Source organism: Lissotriton helveticus, chromosome 5_1 (assembly GCF_964261635.1).
Source record: "Lissotriton helveticus chromosome 5_1, aLisHel1.1, whole genome shotgun sequence".
Classification (NCBI taxonomy): Eukaryota; Metazoa; Chordata; class Amphibia; order Caudata; family Salamandridae; genus Lissotriton; species Lissotriton helveticus.
In genome coordinates this window covers 822,004,333-822,014,483 of record NC_136065.1, presented here as the reverse complement: position 1 = coordinate 822,014,483, position 10,151 = coordinate 822,004,333, and positions in this window count along the sequence as shown.

Genomic DNA, 10,151 nt, shown 5'->3' with positions numbered 1-10,151 from the left:
CCAAATCAGTGAAATATCTAGGACACCAGATAGAAAAAGGTGTCAGAAAAGTCACATCAGAAAGAGTGAGAATAATTCAAAAGATGCAGTTGCCCCGTACTCAAAAAGAAATCAGAATGTTCCTGGGTGTACTAGGGTACTGCAGGCAATGGATTCTGGGATTTGCAGTCTTAGCCAGGCCTTTGATAAAAATGACCACGAGAGGAATGCCAGACATTGTAGAATGGGACGATGAAAGCCTAATGGCCTTCACAAGACTGAAAAACTGTCTGTGTACAGCCCCTGCGTTGGGAATGCCAGATTATTCCAAAGAATTTGCCCTATTCTGTGACACTCGCGATAATTGCGCATTGTCAGTCCTGACTCAAGAACATGGCACGACCAGAAGGCCTGTGGCCTATTTCTCTGCCACCTTGGACCCAGTAGCTGCTGGGTTACCAGGCTGTCTGAAAGCAGTAGCTGCTACCTGCGCAAGTTTGGAACAGAGTGAGTCCATTGTCATGGGACATCCTGTGACTGTGTATGTTTCACATGGAGTGGTAATTTTACTGACTAGAACTAAAACGCAGTATCTCACCCCTAGTCGGCTGACTAAATACGAGAGGATTCTTGTGGGTGCAGCAAATGTAAGCATTGTTAGGTGCGGTATCCTGAACCCTGCCACTTTACTCCCCGACCCCCTGGAAATGGAAGGTGGGGATGATGATGAACATGACTGCATTGATCTGACAGAGTTCAGCACCAAACCACGCCCAGACATAAAAGAAACGCCATTGCCTGAGCATGATAAAGAACTGTTTGTAGATGGTTCCTGTCTAAGACATGAACTAGGAGGCCTGAGTGCTGCTTATGCAGTAGTCTCTTTAACAAAAATTGAAGAAGCAGGTTACCTATATAACATCAAGTCTGCACAAGTAGCCGAATTGATTGCTATGATAAAAGCTTGCAAAATTGGGAAGAACCTACGCATAACAGTGTATACTGACAGTCAGTACTGTTATGGAGTTGTGCATGACTTTGGTCAATTGTGGCTACAGAGGGAATTCCTGACTTCCTCAGGTACTCCCATTCGAAATGGAAAAGTTGTTCATGACCTTTTAGAGGCCATCCAGTTACCCAAGGAACTGGCAGTGGTAAAATGCGTTGCTCATAAGAAGAGCATGGACAAAGTATCACTGGGAAACGATTATGCTGATCGAGTGGCCCAATGGTGCGCCAGAGATCACTATATCGTTAATCCTAAACGAGGGGGGATGGGAGCCAGCTGCCAACTTCAAGTGTTTGAGGAAGTGCCTACTTGGGATGAAGTGAGAGAGTGGCAGAAGTCGGCCCCTTGGCAAGAAAGAGAGAAATGGAAGGAGGATGGGTGTAGACCGAGACGTGTGGATGGTGTCATTTTGGGCCCAACTGGTATGCCTGTGTTACCCCGACACTTGCTTGGCACAATGGCAAGATTAATACACGAAGGATCACACATTGGTAGGGATGCCATGATTCTGGTATTTCAACAGACTTGGTACAGTAAGAAGTTCAGGAAAGTAGCAGAGTCCCTCTGCCAGAGGTGCCTGTCATGTCAACAGATGAACCCAGGCAAGAGGACAATGGTTGAACTGAGCAAAATTGGGAGATCAGGGGGTCCCTTTGTAAGGATACAGATTGATTTCATCACCATGCCCCGTTGTGAAGGGAAGCGATATGTCCTTGTCATTGTTTGCGTATTTTCAAAATGGGTAGAAGCTTACCCTACTCCCCAAAGTGACGCACTGACAGTAGCGAAGTGTTTACTAAAAGAACTGATACCTAGATTCGGGGTGCCATTCATTATTGAATCAGATAAGGGTGGACATTTTCAGAATGAAATACTGGCTGAACTCTGTAAGGCCTTTGGAATAAGGCAGAAACTTCACTGTGCATATCATCCAGAGGCTTCTGGAATAGTGGAACAAGTAAATGGAACTATCAAAAACAGACTAGCAAAGCTGACTGATGCAACTGGCATGACCTGGGTGAAGGCCCTGCCCCTGGTCCTGATGGGACTGAGAAGTGTTCCTGACCGCAAGACAGGCCTAAGTCCCCATGAAATCATTATGGGAAGAGTGATGAGACAAGCATGGGTGCCAGGAAGCAAACTGTTGAGTATTACTGATGATTTGGTGCTTGAATACTGCAGAAGATTGGGTGACCAAGTGCGTTCTATCTCTCGCCAGATTGGAGACGACGGCATCCTCAATCCAACGACTCCTCTCCACAACTTGGTTCCAGGAGACTGGGTCAAAATAAAGAAGCACACTCGATCAAGCTGTCTGGCACCAAGGTGGGGAAAGAAACGCCAAGTAATCCTGGTAACAACCACTGCAGTGAAGGTCGCAGGTATTCCCCAGTGGATCCACGCTGGCCACACCCAGAAGGTATTACCAGACAAAGAACTTGAAGAAGAAGGGCATCCAGCAGAGGACTCTGCAGGAGCCAGACCAGAAGCAGCTGACAACGAACAGCCCAGCACCAGTCAGGCTGCAGGAACAGCAGACGTTGGCCCAGGAGTAGTTGACTACGAACTGCCGAGAATCCAGCCTGCTGAAGAGGTCCAGGAAGCTGAGCCAGGAGTAGCTGATGACGAGCTGCCAAGCATATGGCCAGAAGAATGGATACCGATGATTGATCTGACCGAAGATCCCATCCGAACAAGAGAGCGACTTTGTGAAGGTAGGGAGTGGACTAGTCAGGAAAAGCAAGGCACAGGCGAAGAACCTCAGCATCTTGAGATTCACATCAAAACTGAGGAAGGAGAAGGTCAGACAGGGACAGAACAGGTGTTCGATACACCTCCACTAACTCCTGATGTGGATAAGGGACAGCCTAGACATAGAGTAATAGTTCGAGCAGAAGAAAATCAAGAGATCGAAGTGCTTGAACAGGATCAGATAGGGTTAGAAGAACGGGTTCAGGAAACAGAAATAGAAACAGAGACAATTGAAAGCGAAAAACAAAATATTCCTGAACAAGGCCAGATTAGTAACAAGGCAGAAGAACTAGATGCTAGTCCCGGAACTAGCCAGATAGGGGAAGAAGAAGAAAGTGAAGCAGAATTGCCACAAGCTAAAGAGAACAAGAGAATAAGAGAAGAAAGCGAAGTCCAAGTACCAACTAAGAGACTAAAGAAAAGAAACAACCTTGAGCCTAGGTTCGTAAAGAAATTGAGGCTAAGGATAAAGACGGTGGAAGAAAAACGTGCAGAAGCAAGGAGAAGTGCACGGATAGCAGAGCAAGAAGAAAACTCTTCCAAAAGAAGGAGTGAACGAATAAAAAGACAAAACAAAAAGTACAAGTCTCCTGAATGGACACTCATTTTGGAAGAACTTGAAGATCTTGATATAACTGACGTAAGCGACGGAGAGCCCGTCCCTGAGTACTCTGCTGAAGAAGAAGACGAACCGCCGTGAATTTGCACAAAGTAAGCTAGTTGTGTAAAGACACAAAGAGGGGTCGAGAAAACTTCCTCTGAGCAGAAATGTCTGATTCAACTGTGAATGGTAGACCTAGTTGCAGTCGTTGCAAAACGTGCTGCAAGGTGTGTATATGTAGTATAGTAGTACTGATAGTAATATGGATAGGACTAACAATCTTTATACCCTTTACTGTAAGTAAAGATACTAACATTGTCCCTACTGAAATTATAAATACTGACAGTGAGGAGTTGACGACACAGAGTGTAGCGAGACATGAGAGAGCACTGAGACAAACAAAGCAAAACTTAGAAGCATCAGATGAGGGAGGACTACATTATCATGGAATTAAGAACAGGACGCACTTAAATGTTTTTGCAAATTTGTTAATACACTATGTAGAGACTATGGAAATTGAAGATTGCTATGTCTGCATGAAGCTACCTACCTCTGTGGCTGAAGGCGTGACATACCATCACTTGCCATTGACATATGGAATCTCCTGTAGCATTTTAGCTAGTTTATTTTACAAAAGAGGACCGTTACAGTACTATTACTCTAATAATGACGTGATCTTTTCGGAACTTCCTATACGTGGGAACTTGAATCCTGTACATACCAAAAGCGACACCATAAGATATATGGGAGACTATTTCTTGACTATAGGTAACATTGACATAGCTGATGCACACAGAGATAACTTGACTTGTTCTTTGCGTGAACAGGAAAAGATGTTCCTGAACATGGCAGAGAAAAGAAGAATTAAAATACAAAAGAAGGCTAATGACGAAAGTCAGAAAAAGCCAAAGTGGGCAGAGAACATGGAAGGCACCTCAAATGGTGGGGCGGGACCTGCTCTGTTGCTGGATTTTGAAAAGAAAGGCAAGCTATGTCTTCACCGCGAGAAGACTAGCTATTATAATAATGTTTTCATTGGTTCCAGTGAATGCGAACATAATTACAAGGTAATTGGAGGTTGGGGTTTCAAAAATGGGTCAGAGCCTGTGTTTCCTGGAATTTATTATATTTGTGGGGACAAGGCTTATTTCAAATTGCCGGATCACTGGTATGGAAGCTGCTATTTTGGCATTGTCTTCCCGAAAATATACCATGTGAATGGGAAAGCTGGAAGCAATGAAAATACTAATGGCTTAGTGCGTAGTAAAAGAGAAAGTATAGGTGAAATTATGGGTAGTATTTTCAGTGCACTGATACCTGGAGTGGGAGTGGTTCTGAACACTCACAGAATTTGTAAATTGTCTACTATAGTGGATGTCTTGTCTACTGAGACAGCTCATGGATTTCTGCTGGTCAATACCGAAATGGTTGCGATCAGATCAATGGTTTTGCAGAATCGACTTGCTCTTGACACCTTATTAGCGAAAGAGGGCGGAGTCTGCCGGATGTTGAAGGCGCAACATTGTTGCACTTATATTCCGGATAAAAGTGTACAGATCAAAAGATATGTGAAAAACATTACTAATTTGACAAAGGAACTCAAACCACTCGAGGTTGATAGTGCCTGGAAGAGACTGGTAGATGGTCTCTCAAATGTAGGTCATTGGCTTGCTAGCGTAGGTAAAAGCTTATTGTTCAAGATACTGATGCCAATTGGTATTATAGGTCTTATCATATTTCTCATTTTTATCTGTTGTAAATGCCGCAAGCGCACCAAGAAGCACGAGGTGAATGCAAGAGGGTTGAAACGGAGTGTGGATGAGATTGAATTGGAGGAAGTGAATGATCAGATATACAAAAAGGTGAAGACTTCTCACCCTACCAGAACTGAGAGAGAAAAGTTAGAACGATTGCTGGAAGAGATAGAGGTATATAAAGTGTGAAAGAAAGTTGGCATCTGGTTCCATTTTTTGTGATGATAGTAAATATCATCAAAGAGGGGATTGATGAAGCAAAGCTTCGCATATTTTGCGGCTTGCCGAAGTCAAGAACCTCGTTTATGTGTAATAAGGTAACAAATGTATGTTCTACTAACGTTTATTTTTGTTTAGGCAAAGTTTACGAAGCTTGCCTATGTGTATTTCTAATGCATTTAATCCGTGTCCTTTAATATGGCCGCCGCTTGTATTTTAGTTACTGCGCATGCGTCAGTCACACTCACGTGTCCTGACGCGTCTGCAGAAGTGGAGGGAAATTTATGCGCATGCGTAATGCATAGCTGTGCCCATCATGTGGTACTGCTCGTGCCACTGCTCTTGTGCCTGTATTCATGTAGCTAACATTTAAACTGCATAAGTATATTTTATGATGATAAGTAGAAAGTACAAACCCTGTGATGTGTTTTCATGATGACATTATTATGTATTAATTTGTTTTCGCTTACTTTTCATGTACCGCGGGGAATGGGGGTCTGAGAGAGAGGAGAGCCATATTGGAGGTCCCTTCTGCGCCTGCGCAACTCTCTGTGGCACAGTAGACCTTGACTGATGGAACATAGCCAGTTGGCAGCGATGGGCGAGATGCTCCTGAGAAAGTCACCTCTGCCCTGCGAGAACAGCGAATGTGGCTCCTTATATGTTACAATGTAATGTTGTGCTACTGCTTGCCGTGTAGCTTCTCATGGGAACCCCAATCTTTCTAGGCGGTGCCCAAACATGCAAATACAGGCTTGAAATATTGAATTGTGATTGGTGTGTTACCCAAATCCTACCTTAGGACCAATCCAAATTGAGGGATTCTGACACTTTGCAACATTGGGGGGTGGTACACTGTCCCCAAACTGTATATCTACCCTGGGTTCACCTAGGGAACCGTCCGACTTGTCTGGTTTAGCTGACCTGTCACTGACCCATCGTACTCAATAGGTGACTGAAGATACAGAGCGCCTGCGGAGCACTCTGTCCGAAATTGACCATAGACTAAGGTTCTACTGAACCTTAAAGTGCTGGCGAAGCACTTTGCTGGGAGTTCGCTGACCCAATCGGGGTCTTGATCGATAGCTGCAGAGCGGGTGGAGCGCAGGCGTTGCTTCCGAACTGTGGGTGCCGGTCCTGTCCTGAGCGGTCCTGTCTGAGGGTTTGCTGTCCTGTCCTGAGGTCCTGTCCTGATTTCCAATCCGAGGGTGTCCTGTCCTGTCCGGGGTGTCCATTCTGCACCTGCTGTCCTTTGAGGGGTATCCTTCCTTGAGGGTTTCCTGTCCTTAACTGACCCGTGGCCAGGGTTTGGTTTCCACACCATTCTAGGTAAATATTGCTCTGAACCTCTTAAATCTTGCACCTTCTGAATTTCTAACTTTTGCTTCAATAAAGTTTCCCTTTGCATATGTTATTTTTCCATGTCTTTCCGCAACTGTTGAAAGTCATTTACATTTTTCCATAAGTTTGTTCTCATGTCTTCTCACTTGTTAGAAATTATATTTTGCATTGCAGTTTGTCATTTTCTGATATGGTCTAGAACCTCATTGCCTAGACTATTTAAAGGCCCGTTTACTTTAAGTGAAGCGTGTTACTCTTTATAGGCCCTCCTGTAGTTACACATACAATAGTCTGCCCATGCTTAAATATTACTGAATAGCATAGTATCTTCTCGTAGCATTTTATGTCAGTATTTCAATGATTACTTTGTCGTTATTTCTCTATAGTTACATCATTTACATTATCTTGGTTATTGATTGCCTTATTCTAATGTACCTTATGCATGAAACGAATGAACTTTAGATAAACATTTTAAAACTTCCCGTTGTCCGTGGTCATTTCAACAGTATTTTGAATGTTATTGGTTGGGTTTGTATTTTGCTGCCTTTCCTTTTACAGCTAGCTCCCTGATTCATTGTGGTCATTAGGTACCCGCATCGGTGGATGGTAAGTCGGGTGCACTGAGAAAACATAATAGAGAACACACTCAAATTGGTAGAGCTCGTGAAGTCACCTGGTCGATGTATATGGTGATTTGAAAATATATGGGCCCTGAAGCCGGAAACGGCGAAAATTATTGGTCTGGTGGCCTCGCGCGCTCTATCACAAGTAGAGGGTAGAGCTGGTGCTTTGTGTGAACAGGGAGTGTGTGTGTGTGCCTGGATGGATTAAAGTTATGTATAATGTGGCTTTTTATTATGTTGATGATGTGTGGATTTGTTAGTGGTATAGGACAGAGTGGTGTTTTGTCGGAGAGTGAATGCACCATTGTGTGGCAGGTGGGGTAGAAAGGTGTATATGTTTGGGTTGTGGAATTTTATACTGATTTGTCAGACAATTACACGTGGTAAGGGTTTGTTTGTACTACTTGAGCCAGGTGCATTTGCTGTGAATGTGTTAATATGTTTGTGGATGGGTTAAGGTTGGTGCTGGTGGATGGAAAAAAGGGTAGCATTTAAGGCCCTAGGCCTGACCTGTCCTGAACAGGCCCAAACAGACAACTGCCCTTGTCCTTTCCACCCTTAGCCTCAACGCCAGGGCTGAGACCCGCTGAGCCCTAAACTAAAATAGCACGAGTGACCAGGTGACACCTTTGGCCAATGGGAAGCCTAGGCCTAACCCTAACCAATCCGAATACTAGCCTTAAGCCCTAGAAACAATAGGAGGCCAACTCTATACAGCAAATCAGAACCATAGTCCCATCAATCAATCAGAACTCTAACCCCAAGCTCCAAATCCAATACAAAGCCTAGCCTCAAGAACCAATCAGAATCCCAAACCTTTCAACCAGTCCGAACCCTAACCCTAAGCCCTAAATCCAATAGGAACCCCAGATATAGGAAACGATCAGTGCACAAATGTAATAACTAATAGATAATGTATTTAAGGAGCATGTGACCTTAAGCACAGGCTGATGGCCTGGGGGCAGGAAAGCTGCTCCAGAAGACCAGAATCTCCTTGGAGACAGAAAGGCTCAATCCACACTTTGCAGGTGCAGGTTTTAACCCTGCAGGTAAGGCCAAAATCTAAGCCACTTAATATACTGCTTTTCGCGCACTTAAATAAATCATTTTCTAGCCAAAAACAAGTGCTACACACACTTTTAAACACAATTTAACCTATAAAGCAGACAAAGCAGTCTTTTAAACACACTCAGATTAGCCTCTGAGGGCGTACTTTGTCTTTTTAACTTTAAAAATCACAAATCGGGAGAGGGGGGTATGGGCTGAGGACTTGACCCTGCAGGTCTAAGCACAGTACCGAGGAAACTAGAACCCAATTTCAATCAATCACTGGTAAAAAAACAGAAGTTTTCACAACACAGTTTAAACCATTAAGCACAAGAAGTAGCATTTTAACACATTAGCCGCGGTAGGATTTACCGCGGTGCGCTGAGTTTTTTTAAAACCCACGTTACATGACGAGCTCAGCTCGTCATGAGTGTACGAGAGGTGTACCTCATGACGAGCTGAGCTCGTCATGAGCGTCGAAGGGGTTAATCATACTCTGCATAGCCTTGAGGGCATACTTTGCCTTTTTAACTTTAAAAATCAAAAATGAGGCGGACCGTGGGCTTACCCCTGCTGACCTAAGCACAGTACAGGAGAAACCGGGGCATACATTCAAACAGTCACTGGTGGAAAAAACCAGCAATTTTTAATGTACAAATTGTTCAGAAACCAAGAGTTCTGTTGAAACAGTCACAAGTAGAAAACAACAGTTTTAAATTTTCAGAAAGTCACAGCACATGTGTGTTTTCTTATCACATTCTTTGTTGTTTGTTCAATGGGCTGTTTAGGGCACTGAGAGTCTGGGGCTACAAAATGGAGGTGCCTGTCTTGGGGTTCCATGCACAGACCTTAAAGGGCTTTTCTGCAGGTACGAGAGGAGAAGGGCTCAGGGTTGCTTGGGAACTAGAGGGCTAATAAGGAAGGCACAAGGTGATGGTCCAGGGACAGGGAAGCTGCTCTTGAAGACCAGAATCTCCTTTGAGTCAGACAGGCACAATCCACATTTTCAGGTACAGGTTTCAATCCTGCAGGTAAGTCCCAACTCTAAGCCACTTAATAGACTGCTTTTTGCACACTTAAACAAATCACCTTTTTTGCAGCCAAAAACGAGTGCTACATACATTTTCCAAACTCAATTTAAAACATAAAGCATATGAAGCAGTCTTTTAAACACACTCTGCTTAGCTTCTAAGGGTGTACTTGGCCTTGTTAACTTAAAAAGGGGGGTATGGGCTTGGGGCTTGCACCTGCAGGTCTTAGCACAGTATAGGGGATCTAGGACACAAATTCAAACAGTCACGGGTGGAAAAAAACTGCAGTTTTCACTACACAGTTTAAACCATGAAGCAGATGAAGTGGTATTTTAAACACACTCTGCTTAGCCTTGAGGTTGTGCTTTGCCTTTTTTACTTTAAAAATCAAGGGGGTGGGGGGGCTGGGGGCTTACTCCTGCAGGCCTAAGCCCAGTACAGGGGAAACTAGGACACAAATTCAAACAGTAGCGGGTGGAAAAAAACTGCAGTTTTCACTACACAGTTTAAACCATGAAGCAGATGAAGTGGTATTTTAAACACACTCTGCTTAGCCTTGAGGTTGTGCTTTGCCTTTTTTACTTTAAAAATCAAGGGGGTGGGGGGGCTGGGGGCTTACTCCTGCAGGCCTAAGCCCAGTACAGGGGAAACTAGGACACAAATTCAAACAGTAGCGGGTGGAAAAAAACAGCAGTTTTCACAGTACAAATTGCACAGAAACCAAGAGTTCTATTTAAACAGTTACGAACTGAAAGAAAGCAGTTTTAAAGTTTCAGAAATTCACAGCACAAGTCT